General features: G+C 40.1%; 1 protein-coding gene across 1 annotated transcript in view; it reads right to left on the bottom strand.

Annotated features, from left to right (window-relative positions):
• The window catches only part of TNFSF4 (TNF superfamily member 4), a 124,797-nt gene that overhangs the window by 37,725 nt on the left and 62,335 nt on the right, over nucleotides 1-24,737 (bottom strand). The window contains exon 2 of the mRNA XM_037506470.2: nucleotides 16,407-16,518. The gene's annotated coding sequence lies outside the window, so the exon portion shown is untranslated. The remainder of the gene's footprint in view (nucleotides 1-16,406; nucleotides 16,519-24,737) is intronic.

Here is a 24,737-nt window from a genome sequence, read left to right as displayed (position 1 = left end):
TCAGGACCGCAAGGATCCATCATCTATCCTGATGGAGGGAGGGCAGAAAAGCCTGACATTTTCTTTACCCTACACCCACGTAGACCAGTAGAGGAGGAGTCAGAGTCCTCAGTGGTTTTGCAGGCTTTTATTGGGACTACCAGGTACACGGCAGGCAGGGGTGCTGGGGGGCAGGGAAGCTGGCAGGCCTCCCAGCCCCCAGCAAATCCTCACTCTCTCTGGGCAGTTCTCTGCTTCTGCTTCTTTTGCTTCTCGCTCAGCTTCTGCTTGGCTTCTCTTTTGGCTGCTGCTGCTGGCGTCCCTGTGACGCCGCCCTTAAAAGCCTAGTCTTAGCCCAGGTGTACCCAGTCCAGGTGCCCGCCATCAGGCATGCATTCAGGATCACAGGGTTCCCTCATCTATCCTGATGGCGGGAGGCAGAAAAGTCTGACATTTTTCTTTACCCTACAGTGGTCCTCTCTTCCCCCACGATTGTGCTGCCTCAGGGGTCGTTGGCTGGTCCTCTTGGGGGCATCTCCTCCACGTGAGGTCTCGTCCCGCAGCTCCCGGACCTTGTCCCTCTCCTGTGCCGCCATGGCGCCTCCAGCGCTATCACAGGCAAATAGTCTGTTACTCCTCAGTCCCTCCAGGTCTTCGGAGGGCTCCATACCCACCTGCATGGATCATCTTGCCGACTTACGCCAATTGTAGGGGCAGGACTGGACACAGTGCAGGTTTTCTGATCCAGCAGACCGGGTAAAGGAGGAGTCAGAGTCCTCAGTGGGTTTTGTAGGTCTTTTATTTAGATTTACCAGACACATGGCAGGCAGGGGTGCAGGGGGGCCAGGAGGCTGGCGGGCCTCTCAGCCCCCAGCAAGTCTTCACTATATCTGGACTCTCTGGCGTTCTCTCTGCTTCTCTTCTTCTCTCGGCTTCCGTTCGTTCTTGGCTTCTGCTGGCATCCCCGTGACACTGCCCCTATAAACTCAGTCTCTCAGCCCAGGTGTACCCACTTCAGGTGCCCGCGATCAGGCATGCATTCAGGACCACAGGGTTCCCTCATCTAGCCTAATAGCGGAAGGGCAAAAAAGCCTGATACTTTTTCCTTACCCTATACCAAGACAGTTCTCATGACGTGCAGTTTGGCTTTCTGAGTATAAGGGAAAGACCAGGGTTGATAGTTTAAATTTTCATTCACTATGCTGTAGAGAAGAAGAATGGCATTAAACTGAGTGCACAGAAGGGGCCTCCTGCACTGGGCAGCATGAGCACACAGAGAATGTGGCACAGAAGCAAACTCTCCATAGGATAAGTGATGGTCAGGCTTTTGCACCATTGGCCTTTGTGGCTATCACCTGTGGCCCTGAGTGCAGGAGGCGCTTGCAAATGTGGGTTCAGGGTACGCATGCCTGATGCATATGGTGTGGGCATGCATAGGTGGGCACACCTGAGCTGGAGTGATGGACAGTGGTGAGGAGGGGGCAAGCTGGGAGAGGAAGCCCAGAGGAAAGAGCTTAAGAGATTTTTGGGGAGTTGGGAGAGTGGCACAAGTTGCTTTCTCCCTGCTGGTGTGTTTCCCCTGCATACTATTAAAAAACCTGTGAGGATGATGCCAGGGGCTCCAGGTTTCTCTTTGAAGCTGGCTGAACCAATGATGAACCTATCTTGCCTGGTTTGGTTGTAGAACACCCTCCCACCTAAACCTTGACCCCAACCAAATCTACCTTTCCTGCCCACAATCCCTTGGCAATTAATTGACCACACTCTTCTCCCACTTTATAATCATCTCATTCTCTCTGCCTATCTATAAACTGTTCTTCTCAAAGTTGTGGGACACATGGGAGTTCTTGAATCTTTTGAGAATGAATTCAACAAAGTCCCTATAACTGGCACATAGCAAGTTTATTAAGAAAAAAGACACCTGCATAGACATAAGAAGGTGAAGGCTGCATTTTTAAGAGAACAGTGTGGCCTTTTATATTATTCTTAGTTGGAATGTCTCATTTTGGGGCTAGTTGGGTTAGCTGGTACAACTACTAGTCTTCTGGCTTTGTGAAATTTGCATAGCTATTTTTAACAACTACATTAGTCATCTCTATCCTCACACCTCTGGCTTATCCAGAAGGGCAATCCTGGAGTCAAGCTGTTTGGCTTTCCCAGAAGGATGTTCTCTTCAGCAGTCAGCACATTTGTTTCTGATGCTGCCTTCAACCTTAGAGGGTACAGAGAATTTAATCAGAATGTAATATGACCAATTTTTCAAGTTCCAAGGAATGTAGTTGGAGCCAGTTAAAGGTTAATCACAAGGAGTGCAATTCAGTGATTAATTTCTTGTTTCTAAATTTCTAGTCTAAGGGACATTCTGTTGTGAAATGGAGGGAGCCCTGTAATATCAGGATTATACTTCATTTCTGCCACAGTGCTTTATTAGTACAGTTCTCTGTCCAGCCTGTCGTTGCTATCATTTTTCTTGACATACAGACTTACCAACTTTCAGAACTCTGACTTTGTACTCCTTTTGTTATTCCAAGGCAACTAGAAAGTCCTGGGCATGTATAAGAAATGGGTTAAACACTACTGCCTTAGGTTGGATGTTCAGAGGTCTTCTTTCCCCAACACCAACACCTAATGAAGAATTCCCCAGGAGAAACAGAAGTACTCTTTATAATATCTATACATCTCCTCTAAGTCTTTTCTGACTTCAAAATACTACCAACTCTCAATTTTCATAGTTCTCGGTGGCATAAAAAATTCATTGAAAGTGAAAAATCATAAATAATCTCCAGATTTCCATCTGGTTATTAACTTTCTTCCTCCTCACTTCAGCCAGTACTTTGAATAGACTTCTAACACACGTGCATGCTTGGCCTTGCACTTGAACCAGATTTTGTAGCAAGGCACCAAAATTCACTAGGTGATATGCTCCTATGGAAGCGACTGAAGCATTTCTCAGGGCCTGGCACATGCTAGTGTTTTATATATTTTTTGGGTGAATGAGACCCAGATAAATAACTGCTCCAACAAGTTCCAAGTTAAACAGTACTCAAAAATTTCTGGGGGCTATGTAAGCCCCAAGAAATCTGGGTAAAATCTGGGTAAAAAGAAGAACCAGGCCTCTTTGGTGGCGGAAGAGGTTAAGACGCAACCTATGAAGCTATCCACAGATACTGCAGCATGAGTTCGATCGCCAGCCAGTGAGATACCCCATTGTACAGCAGACCTCTCCTGCCTCACCCGCTGCTCCCCTCAGCAGTATACTTCAGTCTATCTGCCTGTTCTGTTACCCCCCCTGTCTCTGGTGAATCCTCTCACCCCCCAAGCCTCTGGCATGTACTCCAGTTCTTACATGCATAAATAAATAAATATTTTTTTAAAAAAACCATAAATTGGAATTAAATTACTATCCCTGGACCAAAATATAAAGAAGTTCAAAATTAAAAAATAGAAATTAGGTGGTTTACAGTTGTTGAGCACAGAGATTGTAGAGGAAAATGCATAGCAACTACAGATGTATAGGAGAAATTAGAATTTCCTAGTCATTTTAGTAGAAAACAAAAGAATAAAACAAAGACTATTAAGCACCTAATATCTACTAAACCCTCATTTATTTATTTTTAAATAAACATATTTTATCTGAATTTTAAAATGCGTAATAACATGTATATGATCTTTTTTAAGTTAAAGAATGAATCCAGTATTGATTTGGGTGAGTGTAATTTCATCAGACTTAACTACAGATACATCACCATTTACTTCATGTTTTTTTTCCAGAGCTTGTCTTTTTTTTTTTCCAGTCAATTTTGCGCAAATATCTGTGGGATAGATTGCTAGTTGATCCCCAAAACCTATTCTGTTATTTTTAGACTTTTCATCATCCCAGTAGAGACTACATTTTCCAGTTTTACAGGTAGTTGTGGTCATATGATTTAGTTTCTGCCAGTGGAATTATACATACACACACACACACACACACAAACACACACACACATGCACATGTATCTGCTCTATCTCTTGCTTGAAGGAAATTCCCTGCCCTAGACTTCCTCTGTCCCTTCCTTTAACAGAAACATGGACCTACCACTTGATTTAGCTTTCAGTATGCAGATGAATCTGACTCCCTAGGAAGAGACAGAGCAACAGGTAGAAGGGCCAGGACCCCTGATTGACCTCATTCGAGCTAAAGAGGGACATAACTTCTATTTTTTTTTTAAGATTTATTTATTTATTTATTATTTATTTATGCAAGCACTGGGCACAGTCAGAAGCGCAGGAGGGCAGGAGAACTCACCAGAGCCAGAGCGGGGAGAAGAACAGGCAGAAGGACTGAAGTACACTGCTGTGGGGAGCAGCGGGTGGCAGGAGAGGTCGGCGCACCATGTGGGACCCTCCCCGGTGGCCAGGGATTGAACCAGCGCTGCAGAGGCTGCAGGCAGCTTTGCAGCCCAGCGCTCAACCGCTGTGCCACCAGGGGAGGCCCAACTTCTATCTTTTTTAAGTCACTGTATTTCAGGTCCCTTTTTCAGTATCATAGTTTTTTTCAGAATTAACACATTTAAATTCACCAGATTTTTCAAGAGCTCTCTTAACGTTTACATATGAAAATCATTCTCTTTTGAGTCATCTTATTATCTTTGTTGATTACTTCTTCAGTTGTTAACTAGTATGAATCTTCCAAAGCCCCCCTTTCAAAAGCTTTAAGTAGGGTTCTCCAGTTATACTTTCACAGATTTTTTAACATCTTAACTCTTCTTGCAAGATGTTCAGTTTTACTCACCACTCCAAATGTTCACAATCTTAGACTTAGAAAAGATGGGGAAGGATATTTTTGTGGGGACTAATTTCATTATCTGTCAATTCATCGTGAATATTTTATGTCGTAAAAACTTTTGTTTCTCCTTATGACCTAACTGTAGGGATGATTAGGTAAGTGCCAAATCATCATATATGAGAAGTTCAAAAGGTGTTCAGGAAAGCAATAGCTGTTGGTCTATTCATGGTTAATATAATATTTTAATAGACATATTTAATTAACTCAAAATTTCATAAATATTTTTGCCTTCCTCTTAAACACTACAAGGATGTAGAATGGTTTAGCTCTAATCAGCACTATTCCTGAACATAAATGCTATAGCTGGCTCATATGTTGGTTCTATCTTAATCTGCTTTATATCACCAATTGGGAATTCTCATACTACTATTATTTTATACAGCCAATGTTTGTTTTTATTTAACCACATATTTGTTCACATATCTACTCAGTATTTCTTTTTGCAACTCAGATTTTCCACTCATGCCCAAACCTCAGAGAAGACTGACTTGTGGTTATAAGTCCTCTGGGGAGGATTTTTTTCACCCTCCACTCAAACCAAGGTCAAACCAGATTGGTTTCCTTGTCCCATTCTATAGGGCAAATTTATTTTGAGTTTAAAAACTGAGGTCATAGATCTTTAGTGTTCCATATTTATGTGTGGGTCCCTTATTAGTACCCCCTCTCAGTCCAACATCAGGTCTTATTCCTTGTCTTCTTAGTCCTGTGCATCCACCCAAACAAAACACCAAGGACACTGAGGTTTGTCAGATAACCTCAAATGAAATCTGCTTTAATGCTCATTTGCTCCAGTTCTGAAAATATAGGTTCCCATTTTTAACCTCTGTGAATATCTTCTTTTCTTACTGGCTCAGATACATTTTCTTAAAACTATTCTTTATTCTCTAGCCATTTCTTTTGATCATTTCAATAGGAGGATAATTTATAGTATCTTAGCTGCTGGAGATGACAGCCTGAAATTTCTCTCTTAAATTTTCACTTATGTTAAGGTAACTAATCTTCAGAACACCACTAAAAATTCAAACTCAGATAATCTGACACCAGAGCCCATGTTTTTAAGTGTCTATGTCTACAGAGCATGGGAAAAAGAAGCTTGGATTACATGTTATAGGAAGAAAAAATGGAATTGCCTTTCCAATACTAGGAATGAGTCAAACACCGCCTCTTAATGGCACATGTGTTTGAAAGACTCTTGCCTGCTACCCAGATGATTACTGGCACAAACAAAAGCCAGTATAGTAATAAGGTTTCGTTGTAGATGCCACATCCTTTGCGTGAGTGACAATGGGGCTCTGCCTAGAGAAAGAGGCTGAGATTACCTCTAAGCTCAGGGAGAAAGAGGATTTTGAGAGATTCTCAGTGTCTGCCATGGATCAGAATATGGAAGTGCCATCTTGGGATTACTATTGATCTAAGGACATGGAACAGAGCAAAATCCATCCCTTAAATGATGTATTTTCCTGCCACCTACCCAGGCAACTGAGCCAACATTTCCCTGATTCCCAAGCTCTGTGGCAGATCTTATCTTCTGTCCCTAATTACCATTGATAAAACACCTTACCCAGGTAGGCCACCCTCTCACCAGAGTCCTCAATAATTTTTGTAAGTATAAAGATGTGGGATTAAAAAAAATACTGAGAATTGCTGGTCTACATATACACTATGATAGAAGTATAATTATTATTCTCTGTGTGTGTTTTATCTAACTGTATTACATGCAGCTCTAAGGATAAACTGACCCATGTCTTTAGAACTGAGAATAAAATAGAATGAATGGAATAAAAAGTGGATATAGAAATGTCAATTCTAAGTGGGGAGCAGAGAGAGAACGATTGAGAGGCTTGTCCTCACCTTCCTAAGCTTCTGAAATCCACAAATACCAAGAAGCATCTTCAAAGATAGCAAAGGTAAATTCCAGAGTCTTTATCTAAGAGTTTGAACATTAATACCAGCAAGCTATTTGACATTGGGAAGGTTATGGATAGTTCCATTATCTATAAAATGAGAATAATAATTATACTTCTATCATAGTGTAAATGTAGACCAGCAATTCTCAATATTTTTTTAATCCCACATCTTTATACTTACAAAAACTATTGAGGGCTCTTAAGAGATTTGTGTGTCATATCTATTAATATCTACCACAGAAAACATTAAAACTGAGGATTTTTAAATATTTATTCACTTAAAAATGAATCCATTCCTTTTTAACACCAACAACAAATTTTTGTGAAAAAAACTATAATTTTCAAAAGTTATCAAGAAGTTTACTTTTTTTTAAAGATTTATTTATTTACTTATACAAGATCTGAGGTATAGGCCAGGTGCGCGGGAGGGTGAGAGGATTCACCAGAGACAGAGTGGGGAACAGAACAGGCAGACTGACTGAAATACACTGCTGAGGGGAGCAGCGGGCAAGACAGGAGAGGTCTGCAGTGCCATGTAGGACCCTCACTGGCCGGCCGGGATCGAACCGGCTCTGTAGAGGTTGCGGACAGCTTCACAGCATGGTGCTCAACCACCTGTGCCACCAGGGGAGGCCCAAGAAATTTACATTTTTATATTTTTTTAAATGTTTGGATTAATGAAAGGAAACTGAACTCACTTGTCTGCTGCATTAAATCTGTTGTGAAATGCTGTTTGGGTTGATAATATATGAAGAAACTAAATTCCAAATGTGTATTTGGAAGAGAGAAATATTTTAATATCCTTTTACATAATTATGGATATTATCATTTGATTACATATCAGAACTTGGCAAGTGGTAGTTTCTTAAAAGCTAGTTGCCTTATAGAATCAAAAATCTTATCAATAAATTTATTTTATACTTTTACTTTAAGATCCATTGAAATGTCTTGCATTTATCTTTTACTCATGCATGAGTTTGTAACAGAATTTATTGGTCAGTTAAAACATTAGTTCATTAAGTGTTATTTTTATATTTATATAATATATATATCTTCCAAACATTGACCCATTGCATTATGCGATAACAAAAAAAATTTATTAATATTGTTAGGGGAGATACCATGTTCCCTACCCCCACTTAATGAGGGGCAGTACAGAACATCCGCTAAAGCTATATAACCCTGAGGTAGGTGGGCTCAGGGGGAGACATGTGGAGAAAAAGGGTGCACTTTCTTCTCACCTTTGGGCTTGTACCAGGGCACATGAAAGGAGACAAATGGAGGAGAGACATGTAGAGATACTTGGGAGAGAAACATTTGTGTGAGAGACATGAGGGGAGGCTGACAGTGGCAGCTATTATCTTGATCTGTACTTTGATTTTGCTCTTTTCTTCCCACCTTTTGCCCCTTTTTTATGTTTCCCCACCAAAAGGGTGCCTTAGACTTGTGGCAAGCTTTCAAACTTTAGCAGCCCCACTTTGGGTCTACAAGGGGATGGGTGACTGTTGGGTGTTTTGTTTGAAAACTATTATCCTTTCTTTGACTTCTCTTTCTACATATGTGCATTAATTCTACTAAAGTTCTTTCACACTAGGTTTCCTTTGTAGATGGCCAGACCCCTTCAGAGCATGCAGGTTTGGGGGTCCTGGGACACACCTCAGTTGCACATCAACAATATCACCACCAAAGCCACTAGAAAAGGCTTTCACCATTGGAAAATTGTCAGTCTCAAGGTGGGATACAAGTTTTCTAAAGTTAAATTACATTTGAAAGCTTAAATGCTATCATTGATTTAAAAAAAAATACCAATAGCTCTTTTTCTCAATGTAATGGGCTCACTCACTCCTTTTATTTTTTTTAAGATTTATTTATTTACACATACAAGAGCTGGGGTACAGGCCAAAGGTGTGGGGTGTGAGAGGATTCACCAGAGATAGAGTAGGAAACAGAACAGGCAGATTAACTGAAATACACTGCTGAGGGGAGCTGCAGGTGAGACAGGAGAGGTCTGCCGTACCATGTGGGTCACCTCCCTGGCCTGGAATCGAACTCGTGCTGCAGTGGCTGTGATTGCTTCATGGTGCTGCAACTTAACCCCTTGCACCACCAGGGAGAACTTCACTCCTTTTATCTTTGAGAAAATATCTACCAATTACTTCCAGTCTGAAAAATCAAAAAGGTCAACTGGTTTTCAGTCCTTTTTTTTTTTTTTTAAGATATATTTATTTATTTATTTATTTATTTATTTATTTATACAAACGCTGGGTACAGTCAGACGCATGGGAGGGTGAGAGAATGCACCAGAGCCAGAGCAGGGAACAGAACAGGCAGACTGACGAAATACACTGCTGAGGGGAGCAGCGGGCGAGACAGGAGAGGTCTTTCGAGCCATGTGGGACACTCGCCGGTGGCCGGGGATCAAACTGGTGCTGCAGAGGCTGTGGGCAGCTTCGCACTCAACTGCTGCACCACCAGGGGAGGCCCCAGTCTTTTTTTTTTTTTTTGAATGAAAATTGCGTATCATGAAAAAAAAACTACTCAGCTCTCAACTCAAGCACAAAAGAACCTTCCCTTCAGACAACCACACCCATCTTTATGGAGTGCACATATCTTCTGACCACTTCTGATTTCATCACCCAGAGAATTAAAAGCATTTTTCCTCAGTGTAAAGATTTAAGAATAATTAATTTTTGCTGCTTCATCAGGATATTCTTAAATGAAACTGATTCTTTTGTTTACTGTGGGGGCTTGAAGAATAAGGTGACTTACCAAATGGCATCATCACCTTAATTCAAGCCAACGTGACAGCAGATTTTTCCACCATCAGTACAAATGCCAACACAGGGAAAGAAGTAATAATGCCTTAGTATTTGTCATCTAAATAGTTTTGACCTCACAGACCTCTTAATAAACTTAAAACCCAGTTGACCACACTTGAAAACTGCTATTAAAGTTAAGTTTTAAGGGCCTCCTCGGTGGCGCAGCAGTTGAGTGCTGGGTTGCAAAGCTGCCCACAGCCTCTGCAGCGCCGGTTCAATCCCCGGCCACCGGGCGAGGCTCTCACATGGCGTGCAGACCTCTCCTGCTGCCCGCTGCTCCCCTCAGCAGTGTACTTCATCTCTCTGCCTGCTCTGCTCTCCGCTCTGGCTCTGGTGAATTCTCTCACCCTCCCGCAATTCTGACCATACCCAGTGCTTGTGTAAATAAATAAATCTTTAAAAAATAATAATAATTGGCCTCCCCGGTGGCGCAGCGGTTGAGCGCTGGGTTGCGAAGCTGCCCGCTGCCTCTGCGGCGCCGGTTCGATCCCCGGCTGCTCCCCGGCCACCGGCGGAGGATCCCACATGGCGCGCAGACCTCTCCTGCCGCCCGCTGCTCCCCTCAGCAGTGTACTTCGGTCCTTCTGCCTGCTCTGCTCCCCGCTCTGGCTCTGGTGAATTCTCTCACCCTCCCGCGCTTCTGACTGTACCCAGTGCATGTATAAACAAAAAACAAACAAACAAAATAAATAAATAAAAAACATGCCTCTATAAAAAAAAATAAATAAATAAAATAAAATAAAAAAAATAAAAAATAATAATAATAAAATAAAGTTGTTTTAAGCAAACTTTTCTGTAAAGGGTCAGATAGTGTATATATTCAACTATACAGTCTCTGTTGCAACTCAACTCTGTTCTCACAGTGCAAATGCAGACAAGTGAACAAGATTATGTTCCTATAGACCTTTATTTTGCAAAAACAGTCAACACAGAGGAGTTCACCCCAGTAGTTGTCACCCCCAGATATAAACCAAATGAGATAATGAATAAAAAGTACTTACTGTTAGCAGATAGAATGAGGGGCATCCCAGAACCCCCAAACCTGCCTGCTCTAAATGGGTTCTGCCATCTGCCACATAAAGACAAATATACTCCTAGTGCATAAGACCTTCAATGGGAAAGAATTTAATACAATTATTGTGTAATAAAGAGATGACTAGTGTGCAATAGAATAAAGTTAAAATATTTCCTCATGAAACACCCAAATTTACCCATCCCCTTATTAGTAAATGCCCAGCCAAACAAGGTTGGCCCACACAGGACTACTGAGACCCAAAAGTTTGCGACAAGCCTAAGGTTCCTTCTCATGGGGAATCATAGGAAAGGGCAGAAGGTGCCAGGCAGGTCTGGAAGGAAAAGAGCAAAAGCAAAATACAAGTCAAGATAATGGCTGCCATTGTCAGCCTCCCCACGGGCTTTCACACCTATGACTCTGTCTCTTTCACGCACCTCCTTCCATGTCCCCCAAGTCCCTGGTACACTTACCACAATACCTGCTGCACCTCCCCCTGCAGTGACCCTCAGGGCTAATGGCTGTTGCCATGATCCCTGAGGCGTGGGCAAGGAACCATGCGCGCAGGGGGAGAACAGCAAACTCCCTAAGATGCAGAAAAGCCGAATGCCTGCCAAGAGATAACGACCACCAGAAGCTGCCACAAAGATGATTAAAAGAAATGCTGACCACCTGGAACCTTATCTCACTTTCTCAAGGTCCACAAACTTTATTCTGCTACAACTGTCTTTCTAAAATCTTTCCTTTTTCTGGTCATTGATTGCTAATTAAAAAACATACATAATTTAATAAACAGGCTAATCCAAATGAAACATTACTAAACAGTGTGTAATAATAGAATTGTTAGTTTAATAATCTTCTATTATATGCTTGACTTTAGTACCTATGATATTAACTGCATTATAAAATAAATTCACCCATGACAATTAATTATGAGTAAAAATGAGTAGGTAATAGTGATAGTGCAACTAGAAAATAATTATATAGAACAGTAGAAAGAATTAATAGACTGTCCAATTAGGAATGAGGCTAGGTCCAGGTGTAACTTCGGACATAAATCACTGCCCTGTCAATTAAGCTAAGCCTATGAGCAAACTGATCTCTTTGATGTTCACTGTTCCTATGCCTTTAGAAAAAACATATATATACTGACCACTAACTTAATTAAAGCGCACTCAGATTTACACTTTCTTGAAGTGTGTCTGTTTGTCATTTCTTTAACCGAATCCCTGACCACCCTGCCCAGTCTCTCAACCCTGAGACGGCCTCATCGTCTACTGCTGTGCTGGTCCGCAGCAATACCTAGTGTGTAGTCTCATGATAGTAATTACTCACCTAACAGCAGTTGTGATGAGATGTTTTCTTAGCTCTCTAAAACACACTCAAGCTTTAAAAATACAATACTGCCTTTTATCATAATTGAATAATCAAGGTAACCAATTGCTGAAAAGAGAGCAAAAGATTGTTTAAAAGATAGATCCAAATTCATTAAAGAAATAATAATATAAGTTAAGCAGAAAGGTATTAAGTGAATAGTTTTAGGAGTATGCAAATTCACTTCACAGGACAGCATGGCAACTGCACAAACATAGGACCAGCCGCCTGGAGCTCCCAGTCCCGACCCATCATTTACTAATTCACATCCTGAAATTCTCTGGGCCCACGTCTCCAAGTGCGCAAAGGAAGGAAGAGAAGGAGTGAAGGAGGTAGAAGTGAGAGCGATGGGTAAAGTAAAGGAATGAGAAAGGATTGTGAGAGGGAAAAGAAGAGAAGGAAGAAATGAGTGACACAAGTAAATCTTGGAGAACCACATAAAACTGGAACCTGAAAAAAAGTTATTAGAAACCCATTAGAAAAAAATTTGCTCATTCTTAGGAACTGGTTTCAAAAAAGCAATCTATTAAGTTTCCACTCAGAATAAACTGGATAGAAACTGTGATTATCTATTATCCACTTTATTTTTAATCTTTCTGTAAAGTTAATTTAGCATAAAGCATGTCTAATTATTTTAAACTTGCACAGCTTTATTATAGAACAAACCAAACTTGATAGATTATCAATGTCTAAAAATTGAAAGTGAGAATTTAAAGCATGTTTTTTGTTTTTGAGTTTATTTTCTACCATAGTTTCAGATCATATTCAAAGCTTTACCTCATTTCCTCACAACATTTACTGACAGATGTCAATATTTTTTGACTATACATCTCTGATTCGATACTAAGTTTGTTCTCAAAGTGTTTCCAGCATATGTTCTGTTATTTTCATCTTGTGTGGCTTTGCCTTATTTCATGTCTTCCTTATTAGCTGTTTTCTACAGTGTAATTTTAGCTCTACAAACAAAAATCACTTTGAAGAGGTCACCTAATTTAGTAAGAGGGGAAAAAAGATGGCTCCAAATCTTTGTGCTTATTAAGGTGCTATTATGATAAAGGTTAAGATATGTTTATATCTAAAGAGCTAGAAAATTGGAGTCAGCCAAGAATCTGAAGCCATAATGATTAACATTTCCCATCTGTAGAACTTCTAAATTTTGAAACTAAATTGAGCTAATATATGTTTGGAGAATGAAGTGTAAGAAACAAGATCTCACTCCTACCCTCAAGAATCTATGTCCCATCCATGACACTTTTAATTACCTAGACAAGTGACCCCCACTTCCCTGAACAAATCTTGCCTTATCCATATAGAAGGAGATCAGAAACCCAAAGAAAGACCTTAAAGTTTTCTCCCATATATTACAACGCATTCTTTCAATTTTCTTAGATTTTTTTCTTCCTATTGCTGGAGGACCCAATGAACACACTGAGAATTTAGTCCTTTTTATCATCAGATACCAAATTATCTCTCGGTGGTACTGATCCTGAAGCATCCATGGGCTACACACTGTAAAAAGAAATCATTTATCACCAGGGAAAGAAAATACAAGGAGTCCTGAATGCATTTGATGTGACAGGCATTGCGGAGGTGCCTGTCACATTGAAGGTTGTTCTATTGGAAGACTTATGTGCTAAGAGTATGTTTGTCTTTGTGTGCTAGATGGCAGAACCCATTTAGAGCAGGCAGGTTGGAGGGATCCTGGGTTGCCCCTCTTTTGGCCTGCTAACAATAAGTACTCTTTATTCATTGTCTCATCTGGTTTATATGAGGGGTTGACAACTACCTGGGTACTCTGTACCATGTCATACTGAAATCCTTCCAGGGTGATTTAATTACCCTGTTTAACAGAAAAAAATAAACTGAGGCTCAGAGAAAATTACTGTTGCCCAAAGTCACTAATTCACTCATTATTCACCCATTTAATAAATATTTTTTTCTCTCTGCTGGCCAGATAATGGGAGATTCCTTTCTGTCTTTATATTGTGTGCACAATGGGAAATACATCTACTGGAGGAATAGACAATGGAAGTATCAAATAAAACCCAAACAAACAATGCATCAAGTATTATAAGGACTATGAAAAAAACAAGCAGTGTAGGAAATGAAGTAAACACAGACCTGTACCACATGAAGAAGAGCTCCAAGTAAAGATTTAGAAAGAAGATTTAGAAAGCTAGCAACCTTAATGCAACAACGTGTAGTGGACTTAAAATTAGGTCTCCCTGACATGCAAAGTTCCTCTCTTTCTAACGTGCCCAAAGAACAAAGGTAGATTCCAGTCAAAAATGGGCAGAAAAGCTAAAAAGAAACTTCTCCAAAGAGGAAATACAAATGTCCAACAGGCATATGAAAAAATGTTCAACATCACTTGCAATCAGGGAAATGCAAATCAAAACTACAATGAGATACCATCTCACACCAGTGAGAATGGCACATATTAAAAAAACTAGCAACAACAAATGTTGGCGAGGATATGGAGAAAAAGGAACACTCCTGCACTGCTGGTGGGAGTGCAAACTGGTCCAACCACTATGGAAAGCTGTGTGGAGATTCCTCAACCTACTAAAGATAGAGCTTCCATATGATCCAGCAATTCCACTCCTAGTTATTTACCCAAAGGACACAGAAATATTAATTCCAAAGAGCACCTGCACCCTTTGTTTATAGCAGCTAGCTAAGCTTTGGAAACAACCCAAATGCCCAAAAATAGTTGACTGAATCAAGAAGATGTGGTCCATATATACCATGGAATATTACTCAGCATTCAAAAAAGATAAACACATGTGATTTGCATTTGGAGCTAGAAGGGATCATGCTCAGCGAAATAAGCCAGAAAGAAAAAGAAAAATGCCAGATGGTCTCACTCATAGTAGGAATCTAGAAAACCTAAATAAGGGACCAGGGAAAAGAATAACTATAAGAAAGAAAAAGTCAAAATCAACAAACAACTGTGAACCAGAGACAAATTATTGGGGGGGAAGGAGGGATTGGGGTCAAAATAAGGGGGTTGCAATTGTATGGGAATATAAAAATAAAATTAAAAAAAAGAACAAATGTAGATTTAATCAATTTCTGTGGAACTGTTTGTATAAAATATCAAAATAATTTCAGCAAAAAAAAAAGTATGCCCCATCTTTACCAAAAAAAGAAAAAAAGAAAAAAAAAAGCAGTCTAGTAAAGGTGGCTTCAAGACTTTCTGGTTAAAAGTGAAGGAAACTTTTCCAAATTGAGATATAGCGAAAGTCTATGGAAGCATCTTCTATTGAAAGGGATGTCAAAGTATAATTCATATAAGGAATGGGTGAGTTAGAATGTTCTCCAGCTCTTGTGGCTTTGTGATTCAATTTTCCAGAGACATCAAAATCCATCTTTTCCAGAGACATCATTATTGAAAACTATGCAGAATGAATACATACATAGGGGTGAGGTATTACAGACAGGCTTAATGGAGGGCCTCTGTGTTCTAACTTGCTGTTTTAACTTCTTTTAGAATCAGAGAATTCCATCACTCGAGGTTAAGACTATTTTTCCATGACATATTCCATTAGAGTCGATCTACCACCCAGCAACCCAACCAGCACTGCTCCACAAAGAGCCACTCATACCCACACCATTGTTCAGTAATTCCAGAAAGAATCTTCTGAACTCAAATGCGTATTGCACACCCACCAACGAAAAGTCTGCAAACCTGCTATCCAACTCTAAAGCAAAGACAGAACACTCATCACTTTTTCCTTATAAGTCCCCCTTCCTGGATGTATACAGATGTTCTGATCCCATGTGCATCCCAAACCCCCACTCCCAGGGCCAACCCATGGAACTTTCCATGTTCATCCTTTTTCAACAGCTTACCTTGTTCTGTCTTATCTGTCCTTTATGGGCATGAATGATCTGTCATTATACACATCCTCTCTTCCTTACACCATTCTCACATTCCTCTCTGCTCAAGAGTAAATCCTACATTCCCAGGAACTTGTATTCCATCGATTTCCCCTGATTAGGGAGGCTACTTAGTAAGTGCTTAGTAAGTGCTTAACTTGAATTTCATGTGATCCTAAATTAGTGGGAAAAGAAAGGATGAGAAGGATAATTTTAAACCTCTTCTAATACAATGTAGTCTTCAGTCTTGGGGCACAGAGGCACAAAGCAATCATCCATTGCCTATTCACATTCAAGCACCTTTAAAGAAACAGAATTTACATAAACTATAGACTGACTATAGGTGCTGCCAATACATTCATTTATTTTTCTACTGAAGAGTCATTTCTTCTACATGACTGTAATTCAGATTAGAGACTAATTACAAGTCTTAGAGAGTCAATCATCAAACCAACCAACCATCCTCTAGTTCCTATTTACATCTGAGTCACTTCTAAGTATTCCTACCAAGCGTGTCAGTCTCAGCTTCAATAAACTGTCATGGTTAGGGCTCATCAGCTTTCTAGAGAATAAATTCTATCTGTAGATTATTTTATAAGAAATACCTTCCTTATAAGTGCCTTCAAATCAGCTTCTGGTCCTTGGTTCCTTCATACTTCTAGATTGAGTGCCTAGAAATTCCCAGCTTCAGGTACCTGCTGAGGCAGCAAATATTTCCTAAAAGAGAACACACTGGTGACTGTGGTGGTAGAACAGGGCACAAAATAGCTAGGAAGAAAGGCATTAAAGAATGTCTTCAAGCAAAGAAAGTATCACTTGATGTTACAACAATAACTAGATTATGTGTAATCTAATTCTCTAATTATGAGAGCTTAAAACAGTGCAGATAATGGGGTCCAGAGCACCCAGGTTCCAACTCCAGTTTTTCCTTCAACTACCATCAGACCTGGGACAATGCAACTAATCTCTAAGGACCTCAGTTTTCCCTCTGAAAATGCAGGGTGGGGGTTAGTGGTGGAGGAGGGTACAGATGATCATCAAGATCCCTCAGGGGAATAGAACAAAATTATGGTCTTTGGCATCAACCAGATCCAAGCTCCACTTCTGTCATTTTGTGTGACACTGTATGTCACTGAGCAGATTGTAAGCCTCCCTGAGTCTGTGAGTGATGATGATCATTATGTCACTGCACTATTAGATAATTAAATGAACTGTCCAATATAAATTCTTAACATTCAAGAACTACTTCTCCCTCTTTTTTCCTTCTTTCAGTGATCCACCCTGGGAACTTAATATGCCCAATTTGCTCAGGAGCCAAGCCAGTCATCACGTATTCCAGAACAGAAATCTGCTGTTCCAAAGATCTGTTGATACTCAAAATTAACAGCATAATTTTAAAGGAAAGAAGGAAACAAATAAGAAGAAAGAAAGAAGAGTCAATCATAACTCCCATAACTATTATTATCAGTTAGTTGTATCTTATTCTATTTTTCTCATTTGCACTTCCCATCCACAATCCCATCTGTCTCCTCCACTGCATACAGAAACACTCTTGTTCAGCCTACTTATTATAAATTTCTTTAGAGATTTCTATAAAGATATAAAAATATATAAGTTTTGCATTTGGGTCTTTAAATAAAATGGACTGTCTGTAAGTGCTACCCTGTTTTTTAGTTATTTTTATTCTATATTATGTTTTTGAGATCTATCCATGTTGTAGAATATACACCTAAATTATTTTTATTTGACTGATGCTGAGAATCCAGTCTTATCAGTACATTAAAATTATCCATTGCTGGAGCTAGAAGGGATGATGCTAAGCAAAATAAACCAGAAGAAGAAAGATAAATACTGGATGATTCCACTTATATGTAGAATACAGAGAAACCAAACAAAGGGTCAGGCAAAGAAAAACTTTAAAACCAACCCTTGAAAGTTGACCATAGATCTGAGCAACCAAGAAGTGAAGGCGAGAGGGTCAGGAAATGGGGAGGGGTAAGGAAGGGGGTGGTATAGGAGAGAGCACAATGGACTATGGTGAAGGACTACGGGTGCTTTGGCGAAAGGAGAATTATGATGACCACACTTGAGGGAAGAAATCCAATACTGTCAAAATATTAACAAGGATGTAAAAAAATGGTACTTCATTAATAAAAATTAATTCAATTATCCATTGCCTTGGAAATCAATGGTCATTTAGTTTCCTCCCAATTCTTTGTAACCACAGATATCACTTGACTAAACACCTTCATAAACACATCCTTGAGGATGTCTGTGATATTTCCGAAGAGCAGATGCTAGTTACAGACCACAGGTATGCTTAGTTTTCTAAATATGTCAGATTGCACACTGGAATAGCCACACCAGTTTCTACTGGACCCATGGTGGTGAGGATTTGTTCTCCCACATCTTTTTTTTTTTTAACGTCTTTTTTTTTAAGATTTATTTATTTATTTATTTATTTGTTTGTTTGTTTGTTTGTTTGTTTATACAAGCACTGGGTACAGTCAGAAGCATGGGAGGGTGAGAGAATTCACCAGAGCCAGAGTGGGGAGCAGAACAGGCAGACTGACAAAGTACACTGCTAAGGGGAGCAGCAGGCACAGCAGGAGAGGTCTGTGCGCCATGTGGGACCCTCACTGGCGGCCGGGGATTGAACCAGTGCTGCAGAGGCTGCGGGCAGCTTCGCAGCCCAGCGCTCAACCACTGCGCCACCAGGGAGGCCTGTTCTCTCATATCTTGATGAAAACTTGGTGTTATCTGACTTCCTAATTTTGACAAATGATGACCTGTTCAAATATTAATTAACTATCAGAATTTTCCTTTCTTCCAATGAACTAGTCATCTTCCTTATTGATTTGTAGTTCCTTTTATATTCTACACACCAAATTCTTCTAAATTTAGATCTTGCTTATTACAGGCATACTTCCTATTGCTATGAAAGTCAAGACAAACGTTTCATTGAAACAATGAGATACCATAGGACCTTGTCTTGATGAGAACCTTTCTTCACTTCCCCTGCCCTCCACTGCAACATATTCTAGCATCTAGTAATACAGTCTTTGAACAGTCTCAGGAGACCCAAAGAAGCCAGTGAGCTGCATATGAAAACAATTTCCTTATGCTCTGTCCTTTCACATTTCTGTTCTGTTACTGGAAAACCCTAGAAAAAATTCCAACTTCATCATATATTGAATTCTGATCTCCTCGAGTATTAACTCTTTTCCCTTTCCCATAGACCGACCTGTGGTTCTTAGTAAAGCACTAAGAGCATTCATGTGTCTCTTTCCAGCACACAGACCAAGTACTTTGCATCAAGGAAAGCAGACATATTCTGATCACTTCCTATTCACTGCCCTAAATAGTATAAGTCACCAAACACATGACATCTAATACTGAACAGATGAGACTGGTGGCAATTCATTAGTCACCTATTCTCAGGGCCCAGGGGAGGTGGTAGACCATACAGACTGGAGACCACATGGGGATGGCACGTGGGAACAGGCTTTTCTGCTAGACAATGTAATTTGCTAGGTTTATAGGCTGGCAGGAAGGAGAAGCCCTTTAGGTCAAAGGCTAGGTGGGGAGCAGATCTCTGGTTTTGATTAGGAAACTAGTCAGGTGTAAAGTCTTTCCCACTAAGTTTGGGACATATCTGGTTGGAGCAGAAGGATTCATGGCAAGGTCTTTGGAGTCCAGGGAGGCTCAAAAGTTGCCAAAAAACAGCACTTGACATTTTAATTATTATAATCTGTGATGCTTGCAGTTTCACAGAGACAAGTTCCTTCCCTATACCGTTCTTACCATGCTTGCTTGATTTTAAATTAAAAATAAAACAAAAATTCTGCCTTCACAGTCTGCAATGAGATTTTTTAATTGAATAGCACTACAGGCCTCTTGCCTTCTCTGAGAAAAATGAGAGTGGTTAAAGTATTTCATTCTCCTTTTGGAATAATCTGGTTGTAGTGATAGAAGGTTGCTTACTAATCACAAGTATTCGTGCTTGTCATCCAGCCTCCAAACATCAAAAAACTGAGCTGGTTCTGGGGCCTTGAGACATATGATATTTAGAGACTCCCATCTTTAGACAGGTCAGAAGAAACAGACTAGGGTGGAAATAAGCTTTATAGGAAGTAGAAAGAGGAAAGAATTCTTTTGGCTAGCTTTAGCATTTTTATTTCATATTGATTAAAATAATTAGAGTAGGGGGGTCGTCCCTAGTGGCCTAGGGGTTATGTATCAGTGCTATCACTTACAGCCTGAGTTTGATCCCCACCATGAACTAACCCACATATGGTGCAACAGACCTCTGCTGTCTTGCCTGCTGCTCCCCTCAGCAGTGTATTTCAGTAAATCTGCCTATTCTGCTCCCCACTCTGTCTCTGGTGAATCCTCTCACCCCTCACACCTCTGGCCTGTACCCCTGTACTTCTATGCAGAGAGAGAGAAAGAGAGAACCAAAGAAGGAGTTATCCTGAAGTGGACAGAATGATGGCTGTGGAATATTAACAGACATAGCAACAGGGATTTTGCAGATGTGATTAAGGACCTTGAGAAATGATGATTAACCAGGTGAGCCAAATGGAATACTGAACATCCTAAAAAGCAGAGGACCTTTACAGAGGAAGCTGTGACTGTGGAAGAATGGTCAGGGAAACATGCAACATAAGTGGCTTTGAAGAGGCAAGGGACAATGTGTCAAGGAAGGTGGGTGGTCTCTAGAAGGTGGAGAAGACATGGAAATTGATTCTTTTCAAGAGTCTTCAGGAGGAATACAGTTTTTCCAACACCTTGATTTTAGTTTATAGAGACCCATGTCAAATTTACAGAACTATACAATTATTTGTGTTGGCTGAGATCACTAAGTTTGTTTTACTTGTTAGAGCAGCAATAGAAAGCTAATATGCATCTCTTATATTGGCAAGTGAAAATAAAAGGCATCTAAGCCATCCCCAAAACAGAATACAAAAAGTCAAAGATGAAAATCTTTCCATTTCTTTATGACTTCCCCTTCGCGGTACTACCCTCCCGCGACATTCTCATACCTCCCTCATCAACTCACTGGGATGGCATCTCCCTGTCCTTGTTCCTCTGACTCATGTTCCAGGGCACTCCAGACCAGCCCATGCTCTCTCTGTCCCTGTCTTCACCCTTCGACCGGTGTGTGTTGAGACTATTTCGCAGTTCCCTCTTTTATTTTTACTTTGAGACTTGTTCCCCTCTATTCCACAATAATTTTAATTCTCTTCCTCTCCTTAGAGAAAATGAGGCAAAGTTTGTCTCTGTAAGTCATTGGGAATTTTCCAGAACTGGAAGTGGCTGTTTGTAATTTCAAAATTAGGTCAGAACAATAATCTCTTTACCAGTACTGTCAAAGCCACTCTTCTAATCTTATGTTTATATGCTAAAGAACAAATATTAAACATTTAAATCATAAAGTTCCAGTTATAACCACAAGACATTTGGCAGAATAAACTTCTTCTTTCAGGAATTACAATGCTAGAATCAAATAAAAACATTCCACATTAAGAGAATTCTTTGTTATATCTTAGAGCCGAGTCCCATCCCTGGTATGACGCTGTAGGGAGGAGGGAAAGTATTAACTAAACAGCCTGTTACAGTTGTAAATCCAGCTAATCCCATTAAAATAAGAGCTTTGAGCAGTGATAAATGAAAACATAAATTTTGGAATTAATAAAATTCTTGAGAGGACACGGAACTTACAAAAAAGGTTAAGGTGATCCAAATACTTAGGTAATATCTGGATACCTGCATCCAATACATGTGTTGCTTCGTACTATAAAGCACAGCATGCTCTGAATATCTTCTTGCAGGGATGTAGCATGTCATTGTATATGTGTCTGTATGAAACACATGCCTGAAAAAGTGTTACTTCCTAATCCTCTTCTTGTGTAGTTGGATTTAGAAGGTCAACCTGGTGTGATCTCAACTTTATCTGTATCATGATGAGTTATACTAGATTAGTAGTTTCCCAACTGAATTCTAATCAGGCCTCTTCCCTGTAGAACGAAAGAAGAAACAAGTAGAAGGAATTTAGAGGGTCCTACCTCAGTTTCATTCAAAGGAGCTTTGCTTTTAACTGTTTTCTACCTAGTTTTGGTATGATATTTCATTTGAAAAGCAAAACCGAAAACAGAGATCCCCTTGCTTTTTAAAAATTTGAAAGTCACTGGGCTAGGTGACTTTATCATCCATGATTTTTTTAAATGTAATTTTTTGTGGTGGGTAATCATATTTTTATTATCATTTTTCATATTTAATTTCTCAAGGAGGAAATATGCTTTGGGAGAGATTATTCTGGCTTCCCCTGCTTTCTTCATTCAAAATACTCAATGTGTGACAGGTCAAATAACAAATTCTTTTTTTTTTAAAGATTAATTTATTTATGCATACAAGAACTGGGGTGTAGGCCAGAAGTGAGGAGGGGTGAAAGGATTTACCAGAGACAGAGTGGAGAGCAGAACAGGCAGATCCACTGAAATACTCTGCTGAGGGGAGCAGCAGGTAAGTCAGGAGAGGTCTGCTTTGCCCTGGCCAGAGGTCAGCTCCCTGGCCAGGGAGTGAACTCATGCTGCAAAGGTTGAGGATAGCTTCACAGTGCTGACACTTAACCCTTTGCACCACCAGGGAGGCCCTGAAGTAACAAATTCCTAACAAGAACTTCATGAGAAAAACTAACCATAAATGTGTTGAATATATCTAGCAACTTCTTTGACATGAAATATTGTAATGAATTTATGAGCACACATTCTAAAGTATTACTTGCAAATATATACATTTCTTCTCAGAATTTAATTCCAATTATGATAAAGTGTGTGCATATAATAGTAACAGTAATGAACAGTTCTGTTCTCCCACCTTGGGACACATACACCAGCACTATCAGTGCTAAGTCTTTGGCTCTTCTGTCCTCCAAGCTTTCTCTTTCTCTTTTCAAGTCTTCCTAAGTGTGAGACAAGAACTTGATAAACTTGGGAGTAGGTCCACTTTCCTAAAAGCGCCAGAGTTCCATTTCTATACCCTCTTCCCACTATCAATATGGCTTTCCTCTAATCTTGTTTTCCCAGGGAACCCAATGCCTTAAATGTTTTCTCCTCTTAAACCCTACCAAACCTGGCTTACATTGGCAATGAAGTCAAAGTCTTCTCCCTCCCAGGGATTTGCCTTCCAACAGGGACTTCTGATCAATGAGTACCATCTACATAAGTTGTATCTGGAAGTAGGGCATTCCTCGATTCTGAGTATCTTTTCAACTGGTGCTAAATGGCATGAAAATGAAAGCAATTAAAGCATAGGACGCTTAGGTAAGGTTAGATATTGTCTGGGTTTTTTTTTCCAAACCTGTGGTCCAATGGCTGCTAATAAAGTAGACTGTAGGATATGTCTTGGTGGAGGAGTGCAGGAAAAGATATAGCTTTAGATGAGTTTTAATGAAAGTAGAACAATAAGGTTAACAGAGAACCTCCCTGGTGGCACAAGAGGTTAAGCACAGCACTGTGAAGCTGTCCGCAGCCTCTGCAGCACAAGTTCAATCCCCAGCCAGGCAGTTACCCACATGGCGCAGCAGACCTCTCCTGACTCACCCGTTGCTCCCCTCAGCAGTGTATTTCAGTCAGTCTGCCTGTTCTGTTCCCCACTCCATCCCTGGTGAATCCTCTCACCCCCCACACCTCTGGCTTGTACCCAGTTCTTGTATGCATAAATTTAAAAAATCCTTTTTAAAAAAAAAAAAGGTTAATAGAAAAAAATTGCACATTCTAGCATGAACCGGGCCTACCAAGATCTCAATGGAGAGCACAGGGCAGAAGAATAGAGTAAGAAGACTGACCTCAGTCACCTCACAATAACAACCACTGAATTCACCTGCCATTTGCAGTTTTACTTAGACATAAAACAAGGTTTCTGACACCTCTCACCCAGTTTGGATTTTTGTTTTTTTTAAACAAATAAAAAATAGTACAGATAAGAACTTTGTGTACAGGATTTTAGTGACTGAGAAAAGTACAGAAATACAATTCTTGCCCCCCTTATTAAGTCTTTCATTGATTGATTAATTAATCAATTAGCTATTTCTGTTATTCTTACTATGTATGAAGCCATGTGATACATTTATGAACTAAATAGGGTCTCAGCCATCTCTGAGTTTACAGGCTCATAGTCAAGATAGACTATCAAATGAGTATTTACTGATAAAGTGAATAAGTATATTAGAGAAGTTTGAGTCATTTATAGAATCATACGTTCCTTAGTTTAGAAGACTCTATAGAAAGGTTCCTGGGGGAGGAATATTTAAATGTATGTTAGAAAGATGAATAGGAATTGAGGGGAGAGTATGTCAGAGAGAGAACAGCATATTAGAAGGCCCAGATGGAAGACAATAGTTGGCCCTTTTAAGAAGTAAAAACAGGGCCTCCCTGGTGGGGCAGGGGTTAAAGTCTCAGTGCTATCAAGCTATCGGCAGCCACTGTGACATGAGTTCTATCCCTGGCCAGGGAGCTAACCCACATGGTGCAGCAGACCTCTTCTGTCTCACCTGCTGCTCCCCTTAGCAGTGTATATCATTAGATCTGCCTGTTTTGCTCCCTACTCTGCCTCTGGTGAATCCTCTCACTCCTCCACACCTTTGGCCTACACCTCCAGTTCTTGTATACATAAATAAATAAATCTTTAAGTTAAAAAAAAGAATAAGCAAAACAAATTCTTCACCATGGGAGTGTTAAATGGTCAAAGACAGACGGCAGAGGGAAGTAAGGGCCAAACCTGGACCATCTAAGTCATATTATGGATTTTGAAGCTTATGCTGTAGCAATGGAAAGCTGTTAGAGGGTGTGTAAGAATGCAACAAAATAATTTGTTTTATAAGGCTCATTTTGCAACATGAAGAAAAGCTAAAAGAGTAGCAAACAAAGAGAAAG

This window comes from Talpa occidentalis, unplaced genomic scaffold (assembly GCF_014898055.3).
Source record: "Talpa occidentalis isolate TD23 unplaced genomic scaffold, MPIMG_talOcc4v2.1 talOcc4.12, whole genome shotgun sequence".
Classification (NCBI taxonomy): Eukaryota; Metazoa; Chordata; class Mammalia; order Eulipotyphla; family Talpidae; genus Talpa; species Talpa occidentalis.
The sequence above is the reverse complement of the archived record's forward strand: the minus strand, read 5'-3'. Positions and strand labels throughout refer to the sequence as shown.